The sequence below is a fragment of the Dipodomys merriami genome, unplaced genomic scaffold (genome assembly GCF_024711535.1).
Source record: "Dipodomys merriami isolate MVZ:Mamm:240054 unplaced genomic scaffold, mDipMer1.0.p SCAF_14, whole genome shotgun sequence".
NCBI classification, from domain to species: Eukaryota; Metazoa; Chordata; class Mammalia; order Rodentia; family Heteromyidae; genus Dipodomys; species Dipodomys merriami.
Window position 1 is genome coordinate 18,434,833 of NW_027202715.1, and position 23,835 is coordinate 18,458,667.

At 45.9% G+C, this 23,835-nt stretch overlaps 1 pseudogene; it reads right to left on the reverse strand.

Annotated features, from left to right (window-relative positions):
- Positions 1–757: 757 nt before the first annotated feature.
- On the reverse strand, positions 758–2,143 carry LOC138825856 (SNW domain-containing protein 1 pseudogene; annotated as a pseudogene).
- Between the last annotated feature and the right edge of the window lie 21,692 nt (positions 2,144–23,835).

Below are 23,835 nucleotides of genomic sequence, written 5' to 3' on the forward strand. Positions count from 1 at the left end.
GCTGAGTCCTAGGGGAGCTCTATGTGGAGTCTTTTGAGGAACCTCCATTCTGCTTTCCAAAGTGGTTGAACAAGTCTACACTCCCACCAACAATGCAGTAAGGGTCCCTTCTGTCCACATCCTCCAGCATCTGTTGTTATTAGAGTTCTTCATAATAGCCATTCTAACTGGGGTGAGGTGGTATCAGAAGGTTGTTTTGATTTGCATTTCTTTTATGGCTAGAGAGGTTGAGCATTTCTGCCTGTGTCTATTCGCCATCCTTCTTTCCTCTTCAGAGAAGTTTCTCTTTAAGTCTTTAGCCCACTTATTTATCGGGCAGTTGTTTCTTTGGAGATTTGTTTCTGGGGGATTTAATTTTTTGAGTTCCAGGACTATTTTAGATATGAGACCCTTGTCTGTTGCGTGGCTAGTGAAGCTCTTCTCCCAATCCGTGGGCTTTCTATTGATCTTGCTACCTAAGTCCGTTGTCATAAAGAAGCTCTGCAATATCATACAGTCCCATTTGTCCAAGCTTTCTTTGATTTGTTGTGTTTCTGGGTCTCTTTGAAGAAAATTTTGGCCTGTGCCAAGTAGACCTAGGCTTTCTCCTCTTCCATCCTGTAATATTTTCTGAGGGTCTGCTTTGACTCTGAGGTCTTTGAACCATTTGTGGTGTATCCAGATTTGGATTTTACTCTGACCCTTTCCAAAGCATATCCCCATGACTTGCATCACGAGGGTTCTGGACAAAGTTCATTGAGTGGGAAGAGAGAAGTATCTACGGCTTCCTCCTCTTCTTGCCTTCATGCTCATGCTCCTCGGGTCGGCTGCTATCTGCAAGTCTTTTGGAGCCACTGTGCTGTTTAGCTTCTTGCAGAAACTTGTCCAAACCAAAAGGATCCTCCTCAAACTGCACTGGCCCTTCTCGTGCGGTCTGCCTATGTTCTGAACCAGAAAACTCTTGAACTAGAAGAAAGCTGTTGGTCTGGATTTTGGTTTTCAGGTCATCACCATCCATGTCCTTGTCCAGATTTGTCCTGGGCCTATAGATGGTCTGGGCCATGTCTTTATCACCTCTCCAGGTGAGATCATAAACGCTGTAATTGTCATCTTCTCCACCTAGAAATCTGCTGTCCATACCTTTGGACTGGTTGAAGAGCCTCTGGTCATACCAAACTTCCTTGGAGGTTCCAGGATTGGGGACACCCAGAGCAATGACTTCAGTGATATCTCGATGTTCCTTCCTCTGCGGTTTCCATCTCTTCTCAGCAGCTGCCCTGGAAAGATGCCGGTTGTGCTGTCTCTCTTTTTGCCTCTCGTGCCGGATCTCCTCCCTCCCACGGGCCTCCCCATCTTCTCTGTCCACACGGGTTTTGATGCCAGCTCTCCTCTTCCTGGCTTTTTGGGCCATCACTCTAAGTTTCTCTTCATGCTTCTCTTTTGCTTTCTGAGCCCTTTTTCTCTCCACTTGGGCCCGTGTTTCCACAGCCTCCCGAGCCTTCCGATCGGCAATGTAGAGAGCTTCGGCGAGTTTGGCAAAGTTCTCATTGATGTGTACCATCTGAAGTCCTCTTGCATCGGCGGCCAGTCGCTTGTCTAAGGGAATTGTATAACCCTTTGCATTTTTCCAGTTGGAGATGCAAGGAGGAATCTTCCACTCTTGCTGCTCCTTGGCAGTCATCTTTTGGCTTGGAGAGTGCATGACAGGTGCAGGAGGAGAAGGTGGTCCCCGGGGAATCTTCTGGTTGATCCGGAACCTCGGAGGCTCCATTGGATCTGTCTGCATCTCTACCATGCGAATGAGCCTCTGTGTAGCTCCAGAGTTCAATGCCACTCCTTGCTGAGATGGTGTGTATCGCAGATACTGAGCAGGAGCCAGTTGATCAGATGCCCGAACTGGCATGGCTGAGGCAACCTTCTGCTGCACACACTTCTCTAAGGCTACCGTTGTCTTTGCTGTGATCTCTTGAATAGCTTCTTCGCCGGGTCTCTGTGGGTCTGGATCACCAGCATTCATGCCCTCCTGTGGCAGCAGGTCAGTATATTTGCTGTAAATGACCTTGTCTTTTGACTGACCTTGAGGAGCAACTGCATCGTACCGAATTCTTCCTTCAGGATCGACCTGAATGGCCAGCGCATTGGACCTGGTTTGTTGTCGTCCCATATCCCTGAGTCCTTTCCTGTGACCTAGCCCCACTGGGAAACAAGACACCAGATATCAATTAAGATAGCTTGACATCTCCCAAAGCAAGACTTCCTGTGTTGGTAGTGTCAAGTGTGATTTAACATTAGCCTGTTTTCCCAGTTTCCTCAGTGTTGAGAAGTTGACAATAAAGTCTGAAGAATTAGCATTATCCTGTGAGTGTTACCTTCATATGCCAAAAATGGAAACATACTTGATTCTGTTTCTGAACTTTAGACTTCCAGGATTGCAGTAACTGTCCTTGTTTTGGACAAGACCATAGGAGATAAAGGATGGCCTCTTCCTTCCTCCAGAGCATCCATTTCACATTGAGAATCCTTTCAAACAAGGCTCAAAGCAGAGATATGCATGCCTTGCATATCAGATCAGATCCCTACTTGGATCTGATCCTTTCTGTTGACTAGCCAGGGGGGTTGATCTCCACAAGAGTGTTCATGGTCTGTTTCAGAGACAAAAGAAACACCTCTTTTCATCACCTGTCATGACCTGTTTTCTAATCCAGTTCTAAGTAAAGCCCATCCTTTAGTGTTCTCAATACTGTCTTTGACTAGATGGAGTGCCTGGAAGCTGTCCGCAGGTCTCCCATGTGTCCTGAAACTTGGTGAAGTTTGAGGCAGGGATCTTGTTTTGTGGTTTGGTGTGGCAGAGACTGGAGATGAGTCTGAAGCTGAGGGCTTGAGACTAGGGCCCATTCCAGGGTCTCTGTGGTCACAGCAACCCACTATGCAGGGATGTGTCATGCTGAGACCTTGCTAGCCAGGGTAAAGGCCATGGGGAAGGTGCATTGAGTATGGAATGAAATATTTTTTTCTTTCCCTAGACAACTCAACTATAATCTTGCCTTTCAAGTTGCTGTTTTACCTGCTATGGTATGTATACCCCATTACTTGGGCTTCTGGAAAGTTGATCTTCAAGGTTCTTGGCTGGTGGAAAACCTGATATCTCTCTCGTGCCTACTACCTCCATCTCTGGCAGCACATATAGCTCCTATGTGGTAGGAATGGCATATTTGGCTTGCTTGAGGTCAGGTTTGAATCTTTCTAAGATCTTTAGTCCTACAGGTGTGTCCTAAATCTCTTGATACCCTTCAACTCTCTATTATCTATCTCCTTTGCATTCTAGGTGTGAGATAAAATATGCTTGCCTATACTATTCAGTGTCCAGTTTTGTGGTCATGACTGGAAGGGTCATGAGAGCTAGAATATCTGACCTTCTCTTCTAAGACGCAGCTTTCCACCCTCATAGGTGTCTTCCTGTAGATTTATCTTACACAACTAGCTCTCCCTACAGGTGTAAGCCTGGTTCTCCCTCCTGGGTGCCCACCCCTGGGTGGGTCATCACCCCAGGCCCAATCCATCTCCCACTTTGGTGGTACAGGGATTGTGCCTGGTATCGTGGGGCACCCCTCCCTGCTTTGCCAGTGGGTGCAAACTCAGGGAAGAACCACCTCTACTTCGGGCTGGGCTCAGGGAAGGTAAAGGGGGGGGGGTAAACAGGGTCCCCTCCACCCACCACCCCTGCCCAATCTGGTCCCTGGCTGCTTCCCAAATGCTTGGTTCAGCCTGGGCCCCAGCAGAACAACAGCTCCCCCAGCTCCAGCAGCAGCATGTCCAGTGCTCAGCTCCAGGTCCATGTGCTCCTGTGGCCAGACTCAGGAGCCTCTCCCCTGTGCTCTCTCCCTGGCCCCAGCCTCTAACTCTGGCTGTGCCAACTGGTTGAGGGTGGCCCTGCATCTCTCAGGAAGCAGGCTCCAATGCGCCCCCTCTTGGCGCTCCCCAAGGTGCTGCAGCCTCCTGGCAAAAGCATTCCCTGGACCCACTAGCCCAGGATCTGAAGGTGAGCTACCAAAACCAAGGGAGCTCAGGGGTGCTCTAGAAGCCCTGCAAGTCCCTGGTATGCGCCACTCTGTCCCTGCATCTTCCCGGTGGTCAAGGAGCCCTCGCCTTCTATCTCCAATTAAACACCCAAAGACTGGAAGTGGCACTGTGGATCAAGAGGTGGAGGGCTCTCCTTGAACTGAAGAGCTCAGGGACAGTGCCCAGGCCCAGAGATCAAGCCACACGACTGACAAACAAACAAACAAAAATGGCTGGATTTGAACCACAATCCTCAGATCTCAGCCTCCAGAGTAGCTAGGATTACAGCTGTGCTTTCTATGGTAGTGAACTGGAGATAAGAGTCTCAGGGCCTTTCCTGCTCAGGCTAGCTTCAAACTGGGATCCTTGGATCTCAGCCTCCTGAGTAGCTAGGATTACAGTATGAGCCAACAGAGCCCAGTAAGATGCTGATATTTAAACATGGGTTAAAAATGAAATAGGGACTGGGAATATGTCTTAGTGGTAGAATGCTAGCCTAGCATGCATGAAGGCCTGGGTTTCATTCCTCAATACCACATACACAGAAAAGGCCAGAAGTAGTGTTGTGGCTCCATTGGTGGAATTCTAGCCTTGACGGAAAGAAGCTCAGGGGCATTGCCAGGCCTCTGGGTTCAAGCCCCAGGACAGGCTTTAAAGAGAGGGGGGAAGGAGAAAGGGGGAGAGAAGACGAGAGGAGGGGAGCAAGAGAGAGGGGGAGAGAGAAGGGAAGAGAGAGGGGAAGAGACAGGGGGAGGAAAGAAAGAAGAAACAGAAAAGAAATTGAAATAGTTCAAGTATGTCTCCTTGGGGTCACCTGACCCCAGCTATCAGTTTGACTGACAATCAGGTGGCTTTTTCAGTGGTTTTCTAAGAAAGGACATTTTCAGCCAGCAGGTAGTTTGGCCTGGAGTCAGGCCTGGAGTCACCCTGGAGGGTGTGGTCCTGGCCCATGTACTCCAGCTGTGGAGTGAGGCTGCCTCCTGGCAGCCGCAATACTGGATGAGGTGGACAGTGAACCTCCTGTCAGCTCCTGTTGAGGGTGGGGGAACACTCCCAAAACTGGGGGTGGGCTCTCAGCCTAGGTCACAGGCCAGCAGCTTGAGACATAAGAGAAATAGGCAGCCTAAGTCAGGCCACCCCAAGAACTAAAAGATGGGGCCCCACCAGATCTAAGACCACAGCCCTGTGGTCATTCTATGAAACCTTCTCACAGGGAGACCCTTAGAGCCAAGAGTCTCCCTGGCCTTGAGCAGGCCCTCTGGGTAGGCCTAAGCCAGACTTCCACAGCTGAATTCCATGCACAGCAAAGGCCGTGGCAACAGGATTCCAACATGGGGAGTTGGTGATTTTAGCATCATCTTGAAGCCTCTCAACAACTACAGGTTAGTAGTTTCAGTTGAAAAAAACAGAAGGAAGCCAGGTGCCAGTGGCTCACACCTGTAATCCTAGCTACTGAGGAGGCTGAGACCTGAGGATTGTGGTTCAAAGCCAGCCTGGGCAAGAAAATCAGGAAATTCTTATCTCCAATAAACCACCAGAAAACCGGATTTGGCTCTGTGGGTCAAGTGGTAGAGTGCTAGCCTTGAGCTGAAGAGCTGACAGACAGCAGTGCTCAGGCCCAGAGTTCAAGCCCCATGACCAACAACAACCACCACCACCACCAAAAACAGAAGGAAAAAAGCCACAAAGACTCAGAAAGGTTAAACAACTTGCCTAAAGTCACGCAGCTGATCATGTGGGAATCATGATTCAAACCTAAGAATGTGACACCTCAGATCCCAAATGCTTCAGTGAACTGCTCTGCCCGCAAAGTGGGTTGGAGAAAGCCCTGGCATGTGGCGCTCCACAAGCTGTGGGACTTGTCCCCATGTTATGGGGGACATCTGTCTCATCTGTAATGCTGGGATGGAATCAGAAGAAATCTGGTGAGATTCTCAGAATTCCCTCCTGAGCTCACCACCAAGCCATGAGGGTAGAACAGAGCAAAAGCCCACCCACTGTTCAGGAGATTTGGGGGCCTAAGCATAGCTGGGGTTGATTATGTGGGGTCCCTGGCTCTGCAGCATTGTGGCCCTAGGGAAGTCACTCCCAGTGTGGTGCTCCTGCTTTGCTCATGGCATGTGTAGCACGCCTGGCACCTGTACACTCAAAGAGCACATGCGTGAAAAAGAGGAAAACACCACTGACTTCCCCATCACCACTCCATCTCCCTAGGGCTTGTTTAGCAATTGGTAAAATAAAGGGACTGCCTGGTGACATTGATGCGATTATATTTGAGTGGGAGACACTGGTTTGCAAATCAAGCTTGAAAAAGGAAAAGCAGCATGAACTGAGTGCAGGCCTTGGTTCCCTTAAGTAACAGGCATTGGTTTCTCTTAAGTAACAGGTAAGTTAAATACTCAAATTTGTTGGTTAGTATACATATATAGCATCAGAATATGAAATGTATATATAATAAAATCTATGTCTGCAATCTGTATAATCTATCAGCTTTCTGTATCCAAGAAATAGGTATCATTGTTGTCAATCAAACCCCAAATCAGGGAAATTTCCAAGCCCTGAGTTCAAACACAAGACCAGAACAGCACACACACACACACACACACACACACACACACACACACACACACACACAGACACTATCACCACCAACCACCACCACTACAACTAAGGAAACATTAGGACACCCAGAAAATCAAGTGGACCATTCTTAGCCATTCCCCAAATCCTGGCTGATGGCCCTCCACTGGCCATCGACTCTGGAGACTTGGGAACAGTAGGTCTCAAAATGGAGGCAGTAGAATAGTAATATTAGTGCCACCTGGGAACCAAGCATGTTGGGAGGCAAATTCTCCAATTCTAGCCCAGGCCTACTGAATCCAGGACTCTGGGGATGGGGCCCAGAGGGTGTGTTTTAATAAGCTCTCCAAGTGATTCTAATGCAGGCTGCAGAGTTGAGAACAGCTGATTAGAAGAATGAGCCCAAGCGGGTCTATAAAAACCTCCTTCCCAGGAAGCCCTCAGCTCCGCTTTGTACCGGTCACTCTAGCCAGCCATGCTGTAGGCCAAAACAGGTCTCTAGTGGAAGCTAAAGTTCTCTTTGTCTGACAGAGCAGAGGGTCTCTTGGGCTTCTATCCATGGACTAGAAGGAGTGATTGGACTGGGAAGTAGACCGACCTGGCTGAGTCTGGAGGGGATTCCTGGCTTTTAGGGAAGCCAGGAACAAATGCATGCTGAGGATAAATAGGGACTTTCTCTTCCATAGGGTCTGGGCCTGCTTCTCCAAAAGATGGACTTTGTCTAGGCAGGGAGAAGACAAGTGACTAGATGAGCACTTTTGCACTGGGAATGCTCAGCCTGGCTTCAGCATGGAGTTCTGGGCACATGCCTGAAGCGGGGGTGGGGAGAGTGGGGCGGTACGGGTGGTGGTGGGGTTGATCCTGCCAGTCCTCAGCTAAGCAGCCGCTTGAGAAGAAAGAACTGTGGGTGGGGGTCAAGAAATTTCCAGAGTGTTAGGTGGAGTGTAGGCTCTCACTGGTAAAAGCTGAAAGAAGAGGAAGGAGAAGGAGGTTGGAATTCTAGCAGCTTCTGGTCTGAAGGAAAAGTAATGTTGGCTACTGGGTTGGCTGGAAAGGGAGCCAGGGAGGTGCTGCTACCACTGGTTCTGTTCAGATCTGACACTGGGCAATGGGACAAGGGGCTTTCTGAGGCTTCCTGGTCAGCCTGGTGAACTTTAGGGGTTTGGAGTTTGGATGGGAGAAACAGTGTTGGTCTCAGTTACTGAAGAGTGGTCCTTTAACCCTGTCTAGCTCCCAGAAGGGCTGAATGCAACCCCAGTTACGGAGGCAATGTCATAGGCAGGACCCCGGGAAAGGCCGCTCCTAGCCCATGCTGGGGTACTTTGGGCCTGGAACCAACAGGGTTTTTTTTTGTTTTGTTTTCTAAAAGGCCTGGCTCAAAACCCAGGTGCTTGACTCATCAGGAAGCTGGCTGTTAGATGCCAGGAAATAACCTAGTTTGCTTCTAAAGCCTTGTGGCCATCCAGCTCTGGTGCTGGAGTCTGACTTGCTTGGTAGCTCAGGGAGGTACTCTGAGCACAAGGCTTGAGTGTGGACAACCGGAGCTGTCTGTGACTCCTATCTTATCTGCCATGTGTGAGCCACTGCCCAGCAATGACAGGAAGAAGGTCAGAACCCAGAACTTGAAGGGTTCCCTGGATAGGGAGCAAGAGGGAGGAAATGCACCGAAGCTGGACCTCAGAAGTGGGCTAACTGGAGCCAATGACAGGTCTCTTGATACAAGCATGGGCAGGGCCCCACTTTGGCCTTGAGGTCTCTACTGTAGCATGACAGCTTTCTAGCTCTTATGAAGAGGGGAAACCTAATAATGGCTGTGTTCTCAGGGAAGGAAGGCACAAATGGCTTCAGATGTTGGAGCAAGGAGGGGGAAGAACCAGAAGGGCCTAACCCTAGCTCAGGTGGAAGATATTGATGCCTCCCTCTTCTATCAGGCTGTGGTGTGGAGATGACTGAAAATGGTGACAAAGTTGAGGATTCTCTCAAGAAACCAAGGGCAGGGAGAATGTGTGAGGCCCCGTTCCCAAGAGGGCTGAGTAAGGCTAGCAGCAAGCTAAGCGTAGGCAGCTGGGTAAATGAAATCGGGTGTTTGCAAAGTGCCTGCTCTTGGTGGGGGGTGGAGGGTCCAGGTGGGCTGCCCTGGGCCTTGTGAGCTAGGCTGCGCTGCTCCAGGAAGCTAGGGGACTTGTCCTAGTCCACTCTTTTCTCTATGGTCTCAGGAAGTAGCATCTCCAGGCTGGGGCAACTTCCTGTATGTTGCTGACAGCAAGGAACTGGTAGTTCTCTGCAAAGGTGCCGTCTCCAAAGAGCCTGGTATCTCACTCTCCAAGCAACTGCTGATGTCAGTCACCTGCTTTCCCAGCTCTGATCTTCCTTTTCAGTGAAGCACATACCATAGCCAACTAGCTGAGCCTGAGCTGTGCACCTTTGTGCTCTCTACAATCTCTCTCAACCTTAGAATATTCCCTTCAGACATACCTCCATCTCTTCCCCTCTTCTCATTTCAACTATTGAGAGATGATTTTATTTTTGGTCAATCCTGATTTCAATGAAGCTCTCTAGTTTTTCAGTTGAATCAATTCAGCTTGCAGAGCCTTTACATACTATATTTGAATGGTTTTTCAGGCCTCATTTAGTATTGGCTTATAGCCTTGAGCCCCTTGGCCTATTTTAAATGCTTAACCTCTGGCAGGTGATCTAGTAGCCATCCTGAAGGAGAATGTTCCACTTTGGATTGAGTTCATTTCTCATGGAGAGCTTTTGTCTGGTCCAAGGACATCTATGAGGAGGGCCAGACCTCAGCCCTTGAAGCATTCAATCTCCATCCCCAGGGAACAGAAATAGAGAATGATGAGTCTTGGGAGAGAGAACAGGTCAAATGACTTCTTGTGCAGAATCTCCCATTGTTAGCAGGCAGAGAGCCACAGGAGGCCAGCATGACGTTTATAAGAATTCACTGGTTGTGGAAGTGGTGGGAACAGGGATGGTGAAGTGGGTAAAGCAGCTTCCTTGTTAAGGATTCATGTGGGGATTTCTCACTTGTCTTTGACTTTAGCTCAAGGCTTTCTGAGGAGATTGTCTTCTGAAAGACTCCAACTTACTGACCTTAGGAGTGGGTGTTAACTGAGATGATGAAGGGGGTAAAGGAGCTTCCTTGTCAGGCAAAGATGTGGGAATTTCTCACCTGTTTTTCCTTGGCACAGAGCTTTCTGACTTCATTGTCTTACAGAAGAAAAGTCACTGGAGGTAGTGGTTTCTGCCAGTATGAAGCAAGCTAGGGCCTAATCTATTTGTGGAGGAGCAGGAGGTGAATTCGTCTTGGTCCTTTCTCCTCTGCTGTACCAAGCTACCTCCAGCTTGGCCTAGAGACAGCCACCCTCTTGTACCAGGTCAAAGTAGTACCTTACCTGGAGGCCTTTTTTCCCTCCAGTTTCTTTGGTTGTAACTCTGGGAGGGGGAGCTTGACAACTGTGCCAAAAATCTTCAGGGCTGACACCAGGTCTAATCTTGGACTGAAGAATTTAGTGAGGAAAGTACTGACTAGCTGAGCAATGACTTTGCCCTGCTTTGTTGAGTCCCAGTAAATAGAAGTAAATCAAATACTTAGTAATGTGGACTAAAAGTCCTGTTGAGGAGTGCACAAACCTCTGCAGCTGCTCTGTACTGACTTCTACCTGTGTTCCCAAGAAAGTTTCCTTTGCCTTCGTGGCAGGATCAAAGTTTCTAAACTTTGGTTTTGTTTCCTTCCTGGGACTCTCAGCTGAGCTATGCTGTTGGTAATCCTAAAAGACCTTGCTCAATTCTAGACGAAGCTCCTTAGAGCCTGCTCCTGACCTTGACTCTTCCCCCTGTCACTCTGAGGATGAGGCGATTTGCCTCTTGCTAAAGTGGATGGCTGGATGTAGGGGCAGCAGGGAAGCTCAGCCTTGAGCTCAGGGAGCTGCCAGGCACCTGAAGGGGGCCACAGACAGTTCGCATATGGTACTTGGAGGTCCTGAAGGTAAAGGACACAAGGTTCTCATTGCTTTGGCGACCACACAGCATGGGTTCTGTGTCTGCCTGTCTTTATGCTTTTTGAATAATCGGGAGAACAGCATAGAAATGTGTGTCTGGTGACATAGCATGTTAATGAGGAGAAAAGGATCCAGTCCAGATGGAACCAGATCTTCAGGATTGCATATTTCCTAAGGGTTTGTGGGAAGGAGACATCCAAAGATTGGAAAAGGACATCTTAGATCAGCCCACAGCTTACCATTATTAAGAAAAAGGAAGTGCTGAGAGCCCCCGTCTTGGAATCCATTCCAAGCATAACAGATGACTTTCCTCCAGTTTCCTTTGGGACTCCAGTTATGCTGGGGAAGCCCTGCTCAGACAGCATGCACACACTTTCCTTTGGTTTCCATTCTTGTGGAGAAGAAAAAGTAGTGAGTAGTCTTCGGGAAAAATTTCAGTTCAGCACTTACAAAACAAGAAAAGCTAGAGGTTTTTTTTAATTGTTTGAGTCTTCCACCTAGAATCTCTAAATCTTACAAAGTCAGATGTCAGGTGAATCTAAGATTCTGCTCTCCTCACTAGGACAGATGACTGTTTGTTGGTTATAGAAGCCACTTGCAGTGGACCAGATAGGATTCTGGGCAATGGGTTTTTGGGCTCCTTGAGTGACTAGACCAGCTGTGGACTATGGGAAGTGAAAAGTAGTATAATTGGCCAGCATGGGCAGGTGAGGCTAGTGATCATTCTGGCAGAAGGATAGCAGGGTTACTGGGGTAACACTGAGTTAACTGGCCATGGAAGATGGAGTTGTTCAGCCTTCTGCAGTCCTTGGTTGGTCTGACCTCGGTTTGCTCTTAGGCTTGCTTTTGGACCTGAGCAAATTTTCTGCATCTCCATTGTGTCCTGGCTTTGATCATTTCATTCCTTCCTTCCTGATCTCTTCCCTCTCTCCCCTCCCCACTTTCTCCCCACCCGCCATTTCTAGCTCAGTAGCTGTGAGTCTGTTGGTGTCTCACAGCTTTACAACCTTAACATGTAAAGATCATCATCCAGAAGAACTCTGGCTTCATTTCCTTTCCTTGCACAGGAACGATGATGTTCTACTGTCTTCTGGCTGCTTACGTCTTGGAGATAGTTAATGGCACTGAAGTGTATCAACATATGGAGGATGAACAAACACTGGGGTCTTGAATTCTTGGTGGCTCTTGACCACCTAGGCTTACTGAGCTTTGACAAACTATGAAGGTGGTATCTTGGGCTGAAGCCACCACCCAGAATACCCAGTTTACTTGAGAACCTGCTTCTCCTTGCAGAAGCCAGCTCAGCCTTTGCTATTTCCCCTTGCAGAGAGGAAGCCTCCCTAGGGAATGGTATAGGGGCCATTCTCTTGGAATATGCTAATATATTATATATACTACGTGTACATATATATTAATTGCTCTGATGTCCTAATAGGTAATGTCTGCCTAAGAGCTAATACTCCAGGATGTCAGGAACTTGGGGGTACCAGGACATGCTAGAAACCTGAAAGTATTTCGAGGATGCTGGGAGGCTACTTTCTTATCTACCAAAATTACTATTGAAGGGGCTAGAAACATAGCTGAACTGACTGACTATGCACCTAGAAAGCAAGAGGCCCCGAGTTAAAACACCAGTACTGCCAAGAAATATTGTTCTGCGCAGGGCATTGGCCAGGTATCCAAACTCTTAATTTTCCTACCAGACATCAAACAAAGGCCAGCTGAAAAGACAACTCTGACCCAAGTTGAATGGCAAAGTTTCAGCAGGAAAACACAAGTGCAGCACAAAAGGTAGGGGTGTGTAGAAAATGGGAATGCTCTAGATCTCTGCCTTTTGGCCTCATTCAGAATTTGGGGATGCCTCTGGGAGGGAAAACCTACCTCAAGGTGGTCCAGGCACCTCTTCTTCACTCTGGGAATGATTATATCTGAGTGTTATGATGCTGAATCCTTGTAGAGAGCTGCGAGAGGCCGCACCTGGAAGATGGCGCCGGCTTCCGCCATTGGCCTTCCTGATGGCGAGTGATCTCCTGGTAAACAACTCCTTATATGGCTAAGGCAAAGAATCTGGCTTGCTTCCGCACACCTGAACCTATTGGTGGTTCCCACATGGCGTATCACGGTTGGCTACCCAGCGGGTACTTAAGGATGTGGGGAATTCTCCCCGGGGTTGGGGTCAGAAGATTACTCAAAGGTCCTGAATAAACTGCAGAGAGAAGAGTCCAGTGTCGCGTCTTCCTTGCTGGTCGAGGCGGTAGCGACAAATCCTGTAGTCAGATGTCCAGAACAGCTGTGCCGTCCTCCTGTGGGACTAGTCTATTAACATAGTTTCAAGCTCAATTATTTTGGTCCACTGTTATTAAGACATGGAGTTGTTTTCAAAACTCCACCTTTTCCCTTATATCAACCATTCGTTCTCATGGTATCTAAGTCCTAGAGATTTACACATATGTCTTCTCTTTTATATTCTGTCTGACTCTGAGGATCTGACATCTGATTACGATGCTTAGTAATTCTCTTTGGAATGATCCTGCTTCTGGCATTCACTAGCAATTTTTGGAGAAAGCTAGACATCACCAGTTAGAGTAAGAATGGATGTTGTTTGAATTGTGGAGTTGGAGTTTTGTGAAAAGATGTATGCTCCTTTGGCTAGGAATGTGTCACATACAGTGGTAGCTGCAAGGGACAGATGCTCTGGTGGCCTTTCTCTGGGTTTCCCTAAGAACTCTCAGTAACATTGTCCTGGAGCTTCTATTTAGCAATCTATTTTTCCCACTTTCTCTGAGAAAGCTTGTGAAGCCTTATGATTGGATCTCAGGCTTTTAGTGCCTGAAGCATATCTTAGCCTTTCTGGTCCCATCACTGAAGACAGGAGGGCCAGAGTAGGTTGAAGCCAGCTATTTGTTCTTATGCAGGACAAGGGATCTAGCAATGAGATCTTCAAAGACAGACCCTTGTTAGGGAGGCTGCTAAGCATAGTTCAAGATGACATTCTCCTCCACCTTGCCTGAGATAAGCTCCCTCCAGTACTCAGCGTTCACAGGAGTAAACGCTAGAATGTACAGCCATTTTCTAGCTACTTTTCAGAATTAATGATTATTGCCAGCTTACTCTTTCTCAAGCTAGTGGCTCTAGCAGGTTCTGCATGTGAGCTTCTCTTGGCTGATTCTGTACTTTCCTCAATGTTGAGGTGACCATTTTCTCTAGCACTTAAGTAGAAGTCTAAGAGATAGTTGTTCACCTTTAACCAGTAGGCAGGGAAGGAATTGGTAGCTTCAAACTCCATGCACAAGGGTTAATATCCTCTAAATACCTCCAATAGCAAGAAGACCCTAAACTCTCCAAACTGACCTAGCACCTCTCAGTAATGTGGATTCATTTAAGCATCTCTTATTGAGGCAGAATCCAATAAGAGGAACTGAACCCAGCTCCTCACAATAGAGCTTCTATCTTGATCCTGGGATGCTGAGAATTCTGGGACCATGCTAGCTCTTAGTGCCTTGGCCCTCTTAATTCAAAGGGAACTTTGAATGGGTTTTTAATTTTTATTTATGATGTAGATTGTAGACTTCTCAGGTAAAGGAGGGGAAGAATCTGTTCTGAATTGGCTTCCCTGGCTTCATTTCTTCAGAGACTGAGGTTTCCCTTACATCAGCCTCTCTGAGCAGTAGGTGAGGCACCAAGTGAAGGGAGTTAAACTCCAGTCACTAGACAACATGGATCTAAAAAGCAGGTGCGTTAATCACCAGGTCTAAGGCCATGCAAGTTGTTGCATGGATTTAATTTGGACTTCTTTATTCAAGACTCTCTAATTGTTATTGCTAGGTGAATTTGGCTATTTCATCAGAAAGGCTTTAATATATACATATATATATATATATACACACATATATACATATATATACGTGTGTACATATGTGTGTGTGTGTGTGTGTGTGTGTGTGTTGTCGGTGGTGGGGCCTGAACTCTGGGCCTGGGCACTGTCCCTCAGCTTTTTTAGTTCAAGACTAATGCTCTACCACTTGAGCCAAGTTCCACTTGTGATATTTTTCTGCTTATGTGCTGCTGAGGTATCAAACCCAGGGCCTCATGCCTAGGAGGCAGGCAATCTACCACGGAGCCAGCTTCCCAGCCCCTCTACTACTATATTTTAACCCTTACAGAGTTTCAGGCATATGCAACCACTATGAAACCTCAAATACCAAATGGCCTATTTGGACAGCATGTGTCCTAGGAAGCTGGGTCTTAGCTCTGTGGAATTGGGCTGAGCCTGGAGGAAAATAAACTTGAAGTCAATGAAGGGGTTCTTAGAAGAGCTTTATTGGCTATGAGCTACCCTAGCAGCTATAGGTTACCCCAGCAGCAGGTTTCAGGACCGTGGTATCATTGATATTGGGGACCGCCAGGGATTCTTTGCTTTCTGGTGCTCAGGGGAGGGAGGGATTGGGCAGTAAGAACACTGCTGCCCCCCTGGTGTCTGGCTCGGCTTGATCTGCTCTGTGGGGCTGAGGACACCATGGCTAGGTTCTAATCTTTTTTTGGTGGGTGGGGTGGTTAATGACTTTTGTTTGTACAATCTTCAACTGTCAGCTAATCAATGCTAAGATGGTACAAAATACCATGGTATCCTGACAATTGTGGACAGGTATTTCTTCCCATGCCCGATTCCCACAATGAGTTTTCAAGATAATTTTAGAAGCCAAATAAATACAAGTCAAACCCATAACACAGCGAACTAACCATTTCCATTATCACTGATTCCTTCCCCAACTCCAGGGCAAGAAGGGAGAAAACTGTACTCCAATGAAGCCATGATGGCTGGCATTTGAGAGTGGGGATGAATCACCTAAGGACAGCATCAGCTCCTTCAGTGGGATGTGTTCCCTTGAGACCCTTACTGCCAGTTAGGGTTACCTAACTGGTGATTCATCACTGTCGGTCCCTCAAGTTAAAACATGATAAACCAAGTTTTTTTCATGTTCAAAATCCACATTCCCCTCTGAAGAAATAACCTACAATATCATCTTTATGCCAGAAACCACGTTCTTCCTTTGAATGCCCAGGGCTTTCAGCCCCATAACTGCCCTCAGATTGCCCACTGCACATTGATTCCAATCTTGACTCATAAAATGACTTATTTTCCTGCTTTGGAAGTGGAGAAATCAGAGGTGTTATTGTTATTAGGCTTATTTTTTTGGCTTTTTAGGAAGTGTTCTTGACTAATGCCTGTGAAAGGGTATGGGACTAGGAAGAGAGATGATCCTGTTTTTTCTTATGTTGTCTTCAATAGCCATACTTTTCCTTGACTTAATTTCTTCATCTGTGATCTGTTGAGGTGGAAGTAGAAGAAGCTCCATCTCTCGGTCTTAGCTTCTCTTAAAGAGTTGCTCAGCCTGGGGGCTGTTCTTGTGCCAGTACCAAGGTGTTTTGATTATTATGGCTTTGTAGTAGAGTTTCAAATTTGGTATTGATATTCCTCCAGCACTGTTCTTTCTGTTAAGGATCCTTTTTGCCATCCTGGGTCTTTTATTATTACATATGAAGTTTGGGATAACTCTTCTATTTCCTTGAAGAATGAGCTTGGAATATTGATAGGTATCGCATTGAATTTGTAGATAGCCATGGGAAGTATTGCCATTTTCACGATGTTGATCTTTGCAATCTTGGAGCATGGGAGTTTTTTGCCACTATCTAAGCTCTGTTTTGATTTCCTTTTTCAGGTTTTTAGTGTTTTCATCGTAGAGCTCCTTTACTTAATGGGTTAAGTTTATTCCTAGGTATTTCATTTTTTATGGAGCTATTACGAATGGAGTTGCTTTCCTGATTTCAGGCACACTTTTCTCATTGTTTGCATATAGAAAAGCGATAGAGTTTTGAGGGTTAATTTTATACCCTGGCAGTTATCTGTACTGGGCTGGAGCTTTCATTTGTTACCTTAGCCACTTTAGGAATCCATTGTTTCCTGACAGTGGTAAAGGCTGCTATGTATGCAGGAAGGGACCCCAGAAATCTTCCCTCACACTTGAACCCAGAAACTGCCCAAGAGCTTGCCAACATTAGGAAGCTTCCCCACAAAACCAAGTCCCTGGAAACAGTTTTAGTTGAGAGAAAGACCAAAATGCCGGCCTGCTTCCCCAGCAGCTATAGGAGTAGGTAGTAAGAACACTCCTGTCCAAGGGGCATCATTTTTGTCTTGAGGATAGTGGTGATTGTGGCTCAGCTTGCTCTGCTCTGTGGGGCTGAGCACAGCATGACTAGGTGCTAATCTCACAGGGTTTATTTTGAGGCATTTTAAGAAGTACTCTGGGAAAGGGGTGTGGGACTAGGCAGAGAGATGAGCTGGGTTGCAGTTTCCATTAAAGCTTGTCAGAATAATGGAAGGGTTTGGAAACTAACCAGCTCTAAAGCTTTTCAAGTTGGGACAGAAAGATCGGTCAGTCTGGAAGTGGGTGGCTTTTCTTCAGAGGCATTGCCCTGTAGGGCTGGGCTCTGAAATTTCTGGAGGCCAGGGGTAGCACCATTCCTGCAGAGGGATCTGGAAGCCTATTGGTGGCTGCCTACTACACTTTTGGTCTCTGCCCTGCTATAGTGCAGTGAAGGCTTCAGAAATAGGGTGCAGTCATGAGATCCTTTAGAGATCGGGGAACTCTTTCTAAGGTCATAGCATATCCTTGTTGTGTACATCGGACCTTAGGCTCCTGTCTCCTATGTACTTCCGAGGTCTAAGGATTTGGCACTTCTAAGCATGATATGCCACAGATCAAGTTCAATACGTACTGCATCCAAGTTCAAGCTCATTAAGTACAGCTCCAAGTTGAAGTTGGTGCCTAGCCATTCCCACTGTACCTCTATCTCCACTATTATGCAGACTTCTATCTTGTAGGTGAGAAATAACCACCATGAACCAGTGGGCAGACTGATATATAGTGTGCCTGTCATTGTACAATTCATTGGCATATCCTTCCTCACTGTTCTAAACTCATCAATCCCCTTCCAATACTGCTGTTATTTCCATACTTTGGAGATTCTCCTTGTCTATTTTCATATTGCTGAAAAATCTATCATTGGTCTAATTCTGATCTGACTTATAGACAATAAGAATAAATTGATGCTCCTCCCTGTCTTTATTCTTCCGACTTGATTTTTAGTGTTAATAGTGTTATTCCTTCACTGTGAAGACTATTCTAGAAATTTCAAACAGAAGCAAAGCAGAATATTTTGGTTTTGAAGTTTCTGGTTTGTGAGGTCCACTGTTCAGGAAGTAAAGCTAACTTTCCAATTTAGTAGGGGGAAGGTCAGATTCTGTTCCAAATGCTCTGGGTTTTTGAAGCCTTTTTAACCCCATCAGGAACAATGGGAATGTCTCTGGCAGGAAGGCAAAAAATTGGATGACTTGGAGATAAGAAAAGGAAGGAGGTAGACAGGGACAGAGAGGAGAGCAGTCAGCCCAGTGTTACTCTCATCTTCAGAGATGGATGGTAGCTTGATATTAGTCTGTCTGAGAGAGGAGCTGGCCACCTTGGAGTCAGTGTTGGTAGAGAAGGGGCAGGAGAATAAGCATTTTTTAATCTTGACAGATGAACCCACTGTGGCTGTCCGTTGAGCTTAACTGCGGTGGCACTGGTCAGCAGGACATGGTGAGGGCCTGTCCAGCTAAGGTGTAAACCCGATGCATTATGGGTTGTGAGAAAGACTTGATCCCCAGACAAACTCTGAGGAGAAGGAAAAGGGCCTTGATGAGGACAGGGGTGTATTTTGTCAGCATGTTGACATCATCTATGTCTAAGACAAGTTAAGACAGCAAGAGAACTCAAACATTTCCTTTCTCAAAATGGATTATCTGAATATGACCAGGAGAGCTGGTCTTTCTTCTGGACTCCATGTTAGGCCTCTCTGAGCCCCCACCATGTGTAGCTAGTATGAACCATCAGGAAACTGTATACCTAAGAACTCCATAACTTCAGAAGCTCTTCTCAATTGAAGCCAGTCAATAATGCTCTACTACTGGTATGTTCTGGAGTATTTTTTTCCAGTCCTGGGGCTTGAACTTCTTTTGCTTCTTTTTCTCAAGGCTAGTGCTGTACCACTTGAGCCACAGCATCACTTCTATCTTTTTCTGTGTTTGTGGTACTGAAGAATTGAACCCAGGGCTTCATGCATGCTAGGCAAGCACTCAACCACTAAGCCACATACCCAGCCATTCTTGAGTAATTTTTCAAACTAACATATATGTTTATTAAGTAGGAAGACTGTTTGAAGTGGAGAAGCCATGGAAATGGAATTCAGACGACTTGTTAACACTGTCAATAGAATGGAAGGGTGCATTTTGTCAAGGCAGGAGCACTTGAACTGACAGGTCACAGGATGGTAGATGAGGCAGTAAAATGATCAGAGGTATGAAATGATCTTCCTGTAGTATTTTTTTTACCTTTCATGCTGGGGCTGGAAAATGCTAGATGAACTACATTTCTAGCCCTTGGTTTTGGCAATGGGGTACCTTGAACTTGTGGCCCTTCTTCCTCAGCCTCAAGGGCATGTAGACATGAGTTGTTCTCAACTCCTTGCCTTCCCATGTTCTCTGTGGCTATAATACCCAATGGGTGCTAAGGATGGGAGAAAATGAAGATGTACTAGATTCAAATGCTACTTGATTCAGGAGGCCCTCTGTGGCATCTTCCTGAAAGCCTGGGCCTGTGAGTTGACTTGATGTCCCTGAGCACTTCCTGTTCCTGAGCAGTTCTTGTTTGGCTCACAGGAGATAAAACCCTGAATCTTATTATTGGAGGTAGACTTGACCGTAAGACTACTCCATTGAGCTAATCCTGACATAAGCCTAACTAATGTGGACCTTAGTCAGTCTGTGAGAGGAGCAGGTGTACCATGGAGTCAGGGTTGGTATAGAAGGAGCAGGAGCATAAGACTTTTTTACTCTTGACAGATGAAACCATTATGGCTGTCCATTGAGCTTAACTGCAGTGAGAATGGTCAGCAGGACCTGACAAGGGCCTGTCTACTTAGGATGTAAACCAGATGCATTAGCAAAAAGCTCAGGGACAGTCCCAAGGCCCTGAGTTCAAGCCACAAGACCAATAACCCATGACTGACCAAAAAACCAAAACCAAAACCAAGCACAGCCATGAGGGTTTGAGTTTGAAACCCAGTACAGAATGATATAAGACAATAGGCATTCACACAGAGTGAGACCAAGGAGGATATTTTTAGGAGATGAATGCAAAGGTGCAATGCCTACGTAGTCTGATCATACAAAATAACTATTTATTAACATGAACTGCAGTTAATAGCAACAAGAAAAAACAGATGCATTAAAGGTTTTGTGAAAACCTGAGAGTGCTTTTGGCCCCTAATGATCAGCAGAGGATATGATCTGGATTCTTCTTAGAGATTCACAAGGGAGCCCAGGAAAAGACTTGTGAGCATATTTCATTCGCTATCATGTCCTAGTATTAAATGAGCAGACAGAAGCTTGTCTAATTTTCAGAAATGACCTATGTATGTGTGTATTTACATATATACATATGTAGGTATTTTTAGGTCTAGATTCTGCAAATTGGAAAGAATGCAATATATCTCAACTGAATACAATGAATTTAAAAGCCAGTATAAATGGCAAAACAAATTTGAGGCTCATACGTTCTCGACCCATGACTCAGGTTCAAAGTGAGTCGTTTTTATGTAATGATGCAGCCTATGGAACACTGTGTTCACCTTGGTCAGCTAAGCACACAGCAGATGTCTGGAGGCAGGAATTCTGCAACAATGACCATACCTGCAGCTGCTTAAGTGACTTGACAGTCAAGGGACACTTGAATGCTAACAGAGGAACTTATACAGTGAGTCGGTCTTAGCTTGTCTTGGTCATGGTCATCGGAGTATATTTAGTAGTCTTTAATAAGAGGGGTTGCAACTCTGAGGCCTGTTCACAAAGAATGATGTCAGATATTAAATTAGAAAAAGTAAAACCATAGCTACTGCAATGCCAGTAAGATGACGATCCTAGGGGAAGAGATGTACATAAATGGTTCTTTGGAGCCCCAGGAAGATGCTGGTCCTGGACCCTCAAGTATTCTCACTTTGGTCACAAGCTAGACTGAATTCTAGCTCTTCTCCCATGGTGATATGCCACATGCTAAGCAGTAGGCCAGGACATGAAGTACTTACATGTCATCTTTTGCATTTACAATAAAACTGGAGGTGTTGATGACAGTAGATTAGCAAGAATAATGCCAAACACACACACAATGCTTACTCTCCTTGGAGTTTGTCTTCTACTCACATCTCAAATGTTTTGCCAGTATCTTAAATAGTTTGCCAACTATTCCAGTCTTAAATATTATCAGACATCAATCAGCCATCTTGAAACTTCTAGCTAGTTTATTTGACTTTGAAGTGGAGTTGTAAAGCACATTAGTAGGATAGGCACCCCCTGGGAGATGCTCCTCTGTCTGTAGTGGAGCTAGCTATGTGACTATGTTCATACTGGTTTGAGTAACGAGGACTGATTTATGAAAACATGCTTGCCTATTTCTAATTTTAAGTGAGAGACTGTTCCTGAGCAGTTCCTAGAAGGGAATTTTTCAAGGATGGAAATGAAAAGGAAGCTTCTAGTAGTAAATCATGGGTGATGACTAGCTATAGGTCCCCTCTTGAACCTGGTCTTGGTTCACCTTTCAGAGGATCTGGTAAGAAGTAGTTATGATAACTAGTCCATGGGACTGAATAAGTGCAGTTAGAGTTGTCTATTTTAACCCCTGCTATATTCCAGCTCACAAAGCAGTGCTCCCTATTGAGGCCCTGAAAGTCTTGAGCCCAGACCTCATGCATCGGCTGCCCACCAGTGTGCCCATGTCAGCAGGCAAACAAAGAACTACTGGGAGGTTTCTTGAGGGTTGGTTCTTCAGTTTTGGACAACTTGTCTTTTTTTCATGGTGCCTTGTGTCTTCAACTTTCAGGTCTTGTAGCCTGAAGGTATTAAGGGAACATTTTGTCCCCCAAGGAAGGGATTGGAACTAAGCACATGTTCCCTTTCTTGGGACTCCCTGGGACTGTCCAGGCAGCCACAAGTGTGCATTAACATTACTATTGCCAGTGTGCACAGCACCCACACTTAAATGAGCAAGCCAGTATATAAGAACTGCTTGTTTCAGATCATTAACTGAAGATGGTAGCCATATTTCTTTATTTCCCCTTCAAGGCTAGCACCACAGCCTAAGATACTTAAGAGGCAGAGCAAACAAGGCTGCCCTTGCTTTGTAAGTCTCCTATTCCTGCTTCTGAGGTTAATGCCATTCGAGGCGAAGCAGATGTCAAAGCTGCATTAGCTTCTTTGTGAGCCTAGCTGTCTCAGATGATGTTGTATTGTGCTGTCTTTTTGGAAGAGTGCAATGGAAGAAATCTGCAGAATCATGTTAGATATGTTTAAATATTTGCAAGATATCAAAGAAAATTCCTGTTTTTCTTATGCTAGATATAATTGATTCTTCAGGTCCAAATACCCTTGAGGCTATTATCTGTTGAATAGTTGTGGGGATGGTGTTTTCTTACAGAATAATTGTAGTATCTGGCACTAGATAGCTGGTGTGAAAGAAATTGTGGCAGTGGTTTCCTGTTTGGTCGGCAACTAGAACATAGCAGAACTGTCTGCTTGTTCCCTGAGGAACAAACTATATGGAGAGACTGTGACAAGTAAGATCAGAAGCTAGCCTGAAGTGTATTTTTCAGGTATTTGCATTCCAAGAATCCTTTTTCCAATTTCTGCTTTATGCCTAGATTATTTTGTATTTTTCTTCAGCCCTACCATCCCGTTAGGAGTTTAGAGTTCTGTGGGGAAATACATAGTCATTACGATGAGTGGAACATTATGCTTCTGGAAGGCTACTGGAGAAGAATAGATGAAGTGTGTGTGGGTTGAGTAGGGCTAAGTATATGTTCAGAAGCCTTTTGGTGTAAATAAACAGCAATGGAGCCTGGGGAAATAAATAGGTTTAAGGCTTGGTACAGCAATGACAGTAACAAGAAGGTAAAGTAGGCAATAATCCTAAGTGTGATGTCTGTGCTCAGCTACTTCAGGTAGGAAAAGCTACGGGAATTCCAATCAGAGCTCCATGGGAAAGGCACCAATTTGGTCCTGAGAACTTGGTCTGTCACCACTGGGACACTGAGTATGAATACCTGCAGGTGACAGGGCAGTTGAACCTAGAGTTAGGACTAAAATTAGGAAATCTAGGGCTGAGAATGTGGCTCAGTAGTAGAGTGCTTGCCTTGCAAGCATGAAGCCCTGGGTTTGATTCCTCATCACCACATAAGCAGAAAAACGAGAAGTGGTGCTGTGGCTCAAGTGATAGAATGCTACACTTAAGCTGAAGAGCAGAGGAAGAGCAGAGGGACAGCGTCCAGGCCCCAAGTTCAGGCCCCAAATCCCTCCCAACCCCTCCCCCCAAAAAAGATGGAAATCTATCAGTTAGGGCAGATAGTTAGCTAAGCAACCTGAGACAATGCCAATGTGCCCTTCTGGGAGTGTGCTGAGGACACCCAAATGTTTGGTGGAAGCAAAGAGCCCTTGAGAGTCTGGGGATTGGTGATGACAGTCTAGGGAGATTTCACGCTGTGCCTCTGTTGAAAGTTTAGTATAGAATGAGCACTTCACTTCCACTTTAAAATGGGAAACTTGTGCCTTCATCGGTTCCAACGTGGCAAAGGAGCTTGACTAAAGGAATGGGCTGGGGAAGGGATTAAATCTGACAATGTAATCCTGCATTTTTGCTGGAAGGTGGATAATTGCTAGTCCCCCAACCTTCTCCTAAGTTTCCTCACTATATAGACAGAAACCTATACCTCTGGGCCTGATGAAATATCCCAGCTTCCTGGGACTGGTGGGACTCATCCCCCCAATCTGTGAAAAGTGTCCACAGCACTCACCAGCCATATGGCATCGGTCTCCAGCTCTGAGTTTCAGAGAACAGCCCCATTTGCTTTTCATGGGAGAATTTTATAGGAAGGGGTTTCACCTAGGTGATGTTTGCCAAAGCATCAAGCAAGCAAGGTTACAGAGCAAAGCATAGCCTTTGAGTCACAAGAACATAGGCAACACATAATCTTCACTTGGTCTGCATGATCCATACTATCAATTTATTGACACTTGATTACAAAAAAACTAACAATATCCTTGGATTACATAAATCAAAATACA